Genomic DNA, 11021 nt, shown 5'->3' with positions numbered 1-11021 from the left:
CACACACAGCGCAACACACACATCAGACACTGTGTCAACACACACAGTGCAACACACACCTCAGACACTGTGTCAACACATGGTGATGCTGCAACACACACAGTGCAACACACACCTCAGACACTGTCAACACACAGTGCAACACACACCTCAGACACTGTGTCAACACATGGTAATGCTGCAACACACATAGTGCAACACACACCTTAGACACTGTGTCAACACATGGTGATGCTGCAACATACACACATCAGACACTGTGTCAACACACACAGTGCAACACACACCTCAGACACTGTGTCAACACATGGTGATGCTGCAACACACACAGTGCAACACACACATCAGACACTGTGTCAACACACACAGTGCAACACACACATCAGACACTGTGTCAACACACACAGTGCAACACAACACCTCAGTCACAGTGTCAACACACACAGTGCAACACACACCTCAGTCACTGCATCAACACATGGTGATGTCAACACACACAGTGCAACACACACCTCAGTCACTGCATCAACACATGGTGATGTCAACACACACAGCGCAACACACACCTCAGACACTGTGTCAACACACACAGTGCAACACACACCTCAGTCACTGCATCAACACAATGTGATGCTGCAACACACACAGTGCAACACACACCTCAGTCACTGTATCAACACAATGTGATGCTGCAACACACACGGTGCAACACACACCTCAGTCACTGTATCAACACATAGTGATGTCAACACACACAGTGCAACACACACCTCAGTCACTGTATCAACACAAGGTGATGCTGCAATGCACACAGCCCAACACACACCTCAGTCACTGTATCAACACATGGTGATGTCAACACACACAGTACTACACACACCTCAGTCACTGTATCAACACATGGTGATGTCAACACACACAGTGCAACACACACCTCAGTCACTGTATCAACACAACTTGATGCTGCAACACACACAGTGCAACACACACCTATGTCACTGTATCAACACAACGTGATGCTGCAACACACACAGAAAACACACACCTGAGTCACTGTATCAACACATGGTGATGTCAACACACACAGCGCAACACACACCTCAGTCACTGTATCAACACATGGTGATGCTGCAACACACACCTGAGTCACTATCAACACATGGTGATGCTGCAACACACACAGCGCAACACACAACTGAGTCGCTGTATCAACACATGGTGATGTCAACACACACAGCCCAACACACACCTGAGTCACTGTATCAACACATGGTGATGTCAACACACAAAGCACAACACACACCTCAGTCACTGCATCAACACATGGTGATGTCAACACACACAGTGCAACACACACCTGAGTCACTGTATCAACACATGGTGATGTCCACACACACACAGCGCAGCACACACCTGAGTCACTGCATCAACACATGGTGATGTCAACACACACAGCGCAACACACACCTGAGTCACTGTATCAACACATGGTGATGTCCACACACACACAGCGCAACACACACCTCAGTCACTGCATCAACACATGGTGATGTCAACACACACAGCGCAACACACACCTCAGGCACTATATCAACACATGGATGGTGAAACTGCAACATACTCATTGCAACACACACCTCAGTCACTGTACAAATAACATAACATTGCAACAGACATGAAAGTCACTTACAGCACTCACATTGCAACACACATACCAATACTACTGTAACATATGTTAATGCTGCAATACATACATTGCAACACCCATCTGATGTAACTCTTGAAAACGTGTGATACATATGAGGCACATACAAACACAAACAAATACACTACAATAAAGCATGCAAAAGTGCACACTCACAAATGCAAACAAAAAACAATTTCGTGTTACACTGGGGAAAGCTGTGAACACATAACTGTCCATCTACAGCAAATACCAAGTCAGAAAACTGACTGGCACCTTCGGTCCAACTACCGTGACCCCCATGGAACAAGAATCAAAACTTTGTGAGGAAAGAAAAAAATGTCCAGCACAAAATTTAACCAACTAATAAAGACCAACCTAAAACAAACACACGCCAATACAAAGCTAACAGCTCTGCTTTTTGGAGTTAGAGTGGCTGGGGTGGTGACTGTTGTGGCTGAGAGAAAAAAAAGGATGGATGAAGTTAAAGGAGAGGGGTAAGGGAAAGAAGGGTTAACAAATCAGAAATAAACCATGGTAACAGCTGTGAAGAAATACTGATGAAAGCAGATGATTACAACTGATGTCTAAACCATGCTAACCTGCACAATAGTTTTTGTTTGTTCAATGCACAACTTGTAGAACAAAAACAGAGGTGATCACTTTCTACTTTAAATCTATCAATCTCCTTTTGGTCATACACCACCACATCTGATGATTACACACACAAACATATGAACCCTTTGCAGTACAAAGACAAATAAAAAATAAAATCAAAAAGAGCATGGACTAAAGAAAAGGAAAGAATAAAAAAAAAAAAAAAAAAAAAAAAGACAAGAAGAAGAAAACAGCTTAACACAGAGTACCCAACTTTCAAGTCCAGAAAAAAAAAGAGAGAAAAAAAAATCAAGACTTTCTAGAAGTTTGAAAAGACCTGCTGGAAGGAAAATAACAAAGGAAGAGATGACAGAAAGAAAAAGTCTGAAACAAAGAGTGCAGTAGAAAAGAAATTTCCAGCACAGACGATGGGGATACTTTTTACACTGGAAGAGCTCCCAACATCCCTACTGGAGACAACAACCAGACTGAACAAGAATATTTCAAAAGCATCAACTTCACACACAAACAGTGAGACAAACCAGCCTTTCCTGCAACCATGTATTTACCCAGGCAGAGAGGACCAAAACACTGCACAGAAAAAATCCACAGTGGCATGAAATCCAATTTCTTGCCATGCAATACCTTTGGACAGTGGCACAGACTCGTTACCCTCACCTGTAGCGTGTAAACAGATGTTTAATCTCACTCCCACTTCCACACAATCTGGCAAGACATTCTGTCCAGTTTCTGGCCACCAACCTCTCTCCACCTACACTCATTTGACTTCAGCGCATACCACCCCTCCCATGCCAGACACATGGGATGTTCTTCAATCATCCCTCCCCTCTCCTCTCTAATCGATCGCAATGCGTTATGTAAGCACACATACCTGATTTCCCACAACGCCAGCCCCCGCCAGTATTTTTTCTTCTTCTCACCAGTCCCTCACCCTTCACTAATCAATAGCAATGCATTATATGAGTACATTTTGTTCATTCTGCAATATATGTCACTAGAAACACACACACACACACACACACACACACACACCAGAGACAAAGCACACACACACCCCTTATTGGTGATAAACATCTTTCATCACTGATATCTTTCCCTGGCCCAACTCTGAAGCCAATCGATGGTTGTGCATTGTGTGAATTCCCCCATCATCCCCACATGTCAGGCCCTTTATTTGAGGGCTCTCCTGCACCAGTGTCATAACAAGTGAAAGCAGGGGACATGTCTGGTGTGCAGGGGGAAGGGTGGAGAGGGGGTGTGTTTCCAACTTTGTCAACTGACTGTATAGGGCCAATCTTTCTGTACAGGAAAGGGAGGGAGGGAAGCACAGTGGTAGGGGGAGGGAGAGAGGGGGGGGGATGGGGGGAGAAGGGGGACAGAGAGAAGGATAGAGATAGGTGAGACATGGAGGGGTGGAGTGAAAATGGGGTGAGAAAGGAGGAGCAGACAGCAGGGAGGGGAGAAGGGTGTGGGGGAGTGGGGGGAGTTGAGATGGATAAAACAGGAAACTGGGGAAGGATTTGAAGGAAGAATTTTTTGGTCTTGCAAACACAAGTACAAGCACACTGAGAAACCAGAAATCAGCTGATGTTGTGCCTGAACTGGTATGTGAATAATGGAGGATTTGCTCCATGCACAAATCCACAGACTGTTGACTTAATATCCAAACTGCTGCGTTAACACTGCTTTATCTGCTTAAGAGATCCACAAGTTGTTAAAATGTCTAAATTGTGTAGAATTGCATGCATTAAAGTTTTATTACACAGACAGTAAAGTTCACTGGATGGTGATGTATTTTTGTGTCAAAGTTCATCTGCCTTTCTTGTGACACTCTTCATTAGTGATATTGTATTGTATTGTATTTCTCTTTTTGTCACAACAGATTTCTCTGTGCGAAATTTGGGCTGCTCTCCCCAAGGAGAGCGCGTTGCTACACTACAGCGCCACCCTTTAAAAAAAAAAAAAAAATTTCCTGTGTGCAGTTTTATTTGTTTTTCCTATCGAAGTGGATTTTCCTACAGAATTTTGCCAGGAACAACCCTTTTGTTGCCGTGGGTTCTTTTACGTGCGCTAAGTGCATGCTGCACACGGGACCTCGATTTATTGTCTCATCCAAATGACTAATTACATTACTGTCTGTCAGCGGATACAATTTTTTTCTCTGCCACAAGTAGTTTCAAAAGTATACTGGTATTTGGGAAACACAATTCCAACAGTCTGCCTTAATTTCTGTTCTGAAATATTTAGAACACAAACACACACACACACACACATGCATGCACACACACACACACCTACACTAACACATAAAATACCTTCCAGCAATCCCCTCCTCCCCAGAGTAAATTTACAAATGAACATACAAACTTGCTGATGTATCCTTCCGCATCTCTCATACATATTTCTTGCACACATATGTGCAAGCATGCACGCTCACACACACACACACACACATTCCAATTCACATTCTAAGATATCCTCATTATAACTGAAAATGGAACCAGAGGTGACCAGAAGTTTCCTTTCCTACAAACCTTCACATCTGTGTGGCACAGAAAACTGTCACCACACCGCTGGCTGGCTAGTGGAGACAGGGCGCTGAAGGCCTGCATGGGATAGAGGCAATGGCGAGGGATGCAAAATCAATAGACGGAATAACAAATCATCAGCCACAGCCAGATCTAATTCCTCCTTTTCGCTCCTCTTCTGAATTATGCCACCGCCATTAGCCCTTTTTTTAAGGCGTCTTCACACTCACCAACATAATTATCCAAAGCATCATCACATTCATTTAATTTTTTTAGTCTCTTTATCTTCAGTTTTGCTTCAGTGTCTGTCAATCACAAGTATTTCATAAATTACACCAAAAGTAACAGAATAAACAGGTTTTCTTAGAAACTATGTCTCAGAGAGCAGTGATTACAAGAATGAATTTTAGAAAAATTCAGTGGGGGAGTTGTATACAATCACAGTTATTGGTTCTTAATCTAAAATTTAATTAATTGAAACTTTTATTTTAATTGAAAAATTCAACAAAGGGTTTAATGATCACTGACTGAATACCTCTTTCCTATCCTCATTCTCTGCATGTTCCATCCGAAGAGGAGAGAGAGAGAGAGAGAGAGAGAGAGAGAGAGAGAGAGAGAGAGAGAGAGAGAATCAAACTACTTCAGTTTCTAAACAAAAAAACAACAACAACAAAATAACAAAACAAAAAACGTACAAATCATCTCTACCATGCCCACCCTACTCAATGGCCCTTTGATTTATCTTTCTACTTCATTTAATTCGTAAAATATTTCTGGGGGTCAAGGAGCAGGTCATGAGATGTCAACAGTGATGGTTCTAGAAACTGAACACAACCGAACTAAAACCTGCAAAGCACTCAGTTAATGACCGCTTTGGGCAATGTCACTGCAGTCCCACATGAATAATAAAACAAATGTGGCATCTTTAATGTGAAGAACAGTGAATCGTTAAAATTCAGTTTACTTTATGATGCTCTGTGCATGTCCATCAAGGAAAAAGCCATAGTAATGCATGTGATAATCCTCATCTAAAAATGCTCTCTTAACGATATGGATTTTCAGCTTGTAATATATTTCTCTTGAACAGGTTTCTGAGCACAGGTTATCAGTGTGGACAAAGACAGTGGGCTGCATTATACTGAATAAGACATATATACACATATATATATATATCATTATATGAGTGTGTGTGTGTGTGTGTGTGTGTGTGTGTGTGTGTGTGTGATTAATTCTCAATGTGGCTGATTAATGTAAAATCAGAAGCCATTTACATTATTTCATGTGCAAAGGAAACTTTAAAAGTTTCACTTTACATTTAACAAAATGATACACAGGTTCTGACGCAAACCACATTAATCATATACCTATCAAAACTGCTTTATCTGACTGTAGATGAAAAAATTCTGAAATGTGTTATTTCACTAACTACCTTAACTTTGGGGGGGAAGGGGGGGGGGGGAATCACACCACAAATATGTGGTAAATAGTAACAAAATAGTCCATAGAAATATATCTGTTTTCACACACAAAAGTTCAGCATATTAACAATTCTGTTTGTGAATCCTTGAAATTTATAGTCTGCTCTATACACAAAAACAACCCTACTTCAAAGAGTAGGTGGTGTAAATAACAAAACCTTTGTGCTGGACACATAAGTCCCAAGTTGATTAAAAAAAAAAATCCCTTTGAAAACTGTAATGGATCAAACAGATTTACTGAGATGATATAAATAAAAATACCAAAAACACAAAAGCAATAGGAAACTACGGAACCAAAACATTATCACCATACCTTTACAGACTCTGTGGAACGTACAGTGAAAAAATCTTTCAATTTTACTACAGACCCTCCTTTGGGTGCACTGCCTGCCGATCTCCAACACAACAGACAGGTTTTCTCCCTGTCTCACAAGGCATTAAGTATTCTTCTGTGGAAGGCGTACAATGCCTAGCCGCAATCTCCATTAACCATCGATCCACATGTGTAATCTGGAAAGCCCTTTCGATTTTTCTCACCAAAATGGTTTCTGTGGCTAGATTCTTAAGCATGTTAGATTTTATGCTCTGTATATTATCCCCTTGTTGCTAGTAAGAGGTTTTTGCTGGATTCCTATGTTGGATTCTGTGCTTTAAAACAGATCATCAAAATGCAAATGAGAGTGCTATTCTCCTTTATTATCACATTTCACTGTGTAAGTTATCTCACACACACACACACAAATCGAGGAAACTAAAAGTAAACAAAAACTATATTGAAAAAAAAAATCATTAATAAAACTAAACACATCAGAAAAGGGGAGAACATGCTTTGTAAGTGGCTCCAGAAATCACTGCGTCCGTTGTTTGGCTGCCCTGAAGTTACACATCAGCGCCCTAAGTTTCACGCACCAATAATTGTGGCCATATGCATGAATGGTTCAACAGAGCTGTAGAAACAAACAGCTGAGATGTTTGCATGCATGTATTCTTTTGCACCTGTAGCCACATAACTAGTTTTGCCTGATGGTGATGTAGGGGCAAAGCAGTTTTTTACAGGTCCCTGCTTATCATGTAGGCGTACATATTATTTCTCCCCAATATTTTTGTATTATGAAGAATCCAGTTGAAAAAACAATTCATAAACTATTCTCTTAAATTATTTATAAATCTTTCATATAAAACATTACCAAGGTTTATGTGCAACACAGTGTTGTTGAAGATCATAACTCTCATCTGACAAATTTCACTGACTGGTGAAAATATTCTCACTCACACACACACACACACACATGCATTGTGACACACGCACACAAACCTTCCTGCACTTGCACAAAGACACACACACACACACACAGAGAGCGACACACCGCAATACAAGAGCATGCGAAGCTGCATAACATCTGCAGTGCCGATCAATACTATTTGTTTAACAAATTGCATCTAATGAATCATAAACACTTGATCCTGAGAATAAGTGGTTTCACACAGAGGCACTATTCTTCTCTGTGTCCCAGCCTATACTCTATTGGCAAAATTATACTCTGACAAGAAAGTTGTGTGGTTTCAATCAACACTGGTGGTTGCAGTTTTGATTCGTTTGTTCCTCACATACCATTCACAGAAGAGAAAAGTGTGGGCCAGTGCAGAAAAACAGTGTCAAAGAAGGAAATATAAGTGAATGTAGAAACCAGAGAGGAAAAACACACACAAATAAAACAACAACAACACTGAACATATGTTCGATCATCAATAATAAATTTCCTATCTTTCAGTCTCATTTCCCCAGCAGTCTTGATATCTGTACATTGTAACTGGAAATAAAAGTGCCTATTTTCAACACAGCTTACAATCCCAATTAAAAACACAGTTAACGTATCCATGAAATCCTTAAAACTGACCAATGATGAACACACCAATATTGTAAACACCTGACAGCTGGAAACAGATAAATACTATCAATAAACAGAAGTAAAAACAACAATAATATTAATAATACAAAAGTCATGTAACCTGCAGAGAAACCCTTTTTGAAGGAAGCACAACACACCACTAGCATCACAGGAATGGAGCAGAGAGGACTCACAGGTGTCATGTTTAGAACAGTGTCAATGCAACACTGTGTGGAATCCTTTCATGCCCGGCTGCTAACTCCCACAGACAGTCCCTGGAAGGAATCAACATTCCAATATCCTGCCACCAGAGCTCTAATCTAGTTTCCCAACACTCCGACACTGCCAAGATGGCAACCTTTACTTTAGGTGAGAACACGATGGAGACAGGCAGAGAGAGGGGGGGAGGTGGTGGGGGGTGAGGGGGTGTCAAAGAAGATGTGGGAAATACGGAGAGGGGGTGGCGGTGGTGGTGGCGGTGGTCAAAGAAGATCTGGGAAATACTGGATGTTGGGGAGAAAAGGTCAGTATCTGCCAAATGCATCATAAAATCAATACAAACTATGTCTGGTATGGTAGGACATTTTCTTTACCACAAGGACTGCTAACAGCAGGCACACTGGCTGAATGGAAATGCACTAGACTTGCATCCGGAGTATTCTGAATAGTCATACTTCAAATCTTGGCACTATCATATGTGCTTAGATAGGTGAATTATTGTCAATATGTGTCTGCACTTGCGCAGACCTGCCAATGCCATAACCACTTCCATGCATTTGTCATGTGTGCACAAGATCCAACATGCACATTAAACAACCTGTGATCCATTGCCAATCTTCAGTGGATTGTGAAAACAGGAGTATACCAAGCATGTATTGTCTATATGGTGGGAATAAAAAGTTGGACTGTGAAAGCACACCCACAAAAGCCTGTAACCTACTGCTGGGGTTGCTTTCCCACACTGACAGGCTTTGCTTCACACTGCAGACTGCTGACACACAGCAGGTACTTCCCTTGTCTCTGACAGCCAACACTTACTGACACTCACAGCTTACACATCACAGGCTTCAGACCCTCAGCACTTTGAACTGTTTCAACTTCACACTGCTGACATCTGGAACAGCAGATGTCTCAGAACACTTTGGACCACACTTCAGGCATCACACGTAAAATTTTTAAAACTTGACATTGTTGACAGCTGACACTTCATCACTTCTGTTCAACACTTAGCAATATTGAGAACTGATATTTATACTGCTGACACTTCAGACAGGTCACTTTTTTAGTTTTTAATATCTGACACTTCACACACCTGACATTTAAATTTTGACATTATGTATAATGGACACTTCAGACATGTCATATTTTGGACAACTAACATTTCAGATAAGACATTTAGGGCTGCTAACACCTTAGTGGCACTGAAGATACTGTGGTTGCCCACAATGGACTGACTGGAGGTACTGAGTTTCAGTACCATCAACACTTCTTACAATTAATTTTTCAGCTTTAACTGACTCCTATTCAGAGCAGAATGCACTATGGGCTAGAATGGGCAGTCAAATGTTGAACATTGTCATTCAGTTACACACTGGTCTTTGTAAATTCACTTTAAGCATGTTGTAAAATTTTTCTGATCAACACTGCTGGTCTTTGTATTTCTCAAGCTATCCTAGGTGATGGAAGTATGAACAATTCAATTTCTGTACAGCATGTATCACTACTAAACATACGTTTCAGAATCTGATACTTCATTCAGAACTGGGGAAAAGGAAACTTACCAAGTGTTTCTTCCCTTTTAATACATGGTATCAGTTTCCCTATTCATACAGTTATTCTTTAAAGGAAATAAAGGTTTTTAAAATGCAGAAAGAACATTTTACCAATGCACTAACACTCAACTGAAGTCACCACACTGGCCCAGTACAACACAAGTGACTCAGGTACTATACACACTGATTTAATGTGTTTACAAAAGCAACTATCCCTTGAAACCTTTCCACTGAAAAAGCCTCCCCTCTCAGACATTATACTTTACTCCCTTTTTTCAATGATGCACATGGCTTTTTTTCCCCTTATAGAAATTAATGGCCTTTTCCTTAAGGGCTCCTTCTTGAATGCACCTAAACAATCATCTTAATCCATTTCCCATCTAGAATGATTCATCATCCACAACCCCCACCCCAAAAAACAAAAACAACAAAATCCTTATCCTGATTGAAGTCCAACTGTATTCTGGTTACTTGCACCACATACATCTTCCCAACTGGTAGCTGTTGTAGACAAATCCAATCACAACAGTACTGCTCAAGAGATCACAAACACTAACATCATGTACTGCAAGTGCTTTAGCTCACATACATTATTCTCCCGCTCCATATTCTCTAGAGCAACAAACCCATCCAGCCACCCCCCACATGCCCATCAACACCCACATTGTATCAATTCACTGGTATCCACCCACGCTCACACACAACAACCCTCGCAACCACATACCTCCCTTTTCCCACATACACAGAGACTAACCAGGGGAGCTTTTTTCATCCTTTCTCTTCCCCTCCTCCATTGATTCAACAAATAAAGCCACTCACCTTACAACAACCTCCAGGGTCTTCAAGGCTCTGGTGTACTTACGCCTTATCAGTCTGATCACCTACCTCACTAACCGAATGTCCAGGAGGTAATGAGCTATTTCATTCCCCCGCTCTGCCTGCTGATGCTGCTGTTGCTGCTACTGGTGTGTAAAGTGAAAAGCTGAAGAAACAGCCCTTGTTCAGCCTGATGCACACCACTCTGCATAATTTCTACAGAGAGGTAATCTGGC

General features: G+C 41.2%; 1 protein-coding gene across 11 annotated transcripts in view; it reads right to left on the bottom strand.

The window, feature by feature from the left end:
- Positions 1-11021, bottom strand: part of LOC143279854 (multiple PDZ domain protein-like) — a 190890-nt gene that overhangs the window by 43421 nt on the left and 136448 nt on the right. The gene's annotated exons all lie outside the window — the stretch shown is intronic.

Source organism: Babylonia areolata, chromosome 3 (assembly GCF_041734735.1).
Source record: "Babylonia areolata isolate BAREFJ2019XMU chromosome 3, ASM4173473v1, whole genome shotgun sequence".
In the NCBI taxonomy this organism is placed as follows: domain Eukaryota; kingdom Metazoa; phylum Mollusca; class Gastropoda; order Neogastropoda; family Buccinidae; genus Babylonia; species Babylonia areolata.
The sequence above is the reverse complement of the archived record's forward strand: the minus strand, read 5'-3'. Positions and strand labels throughout refer to the sequence as shown.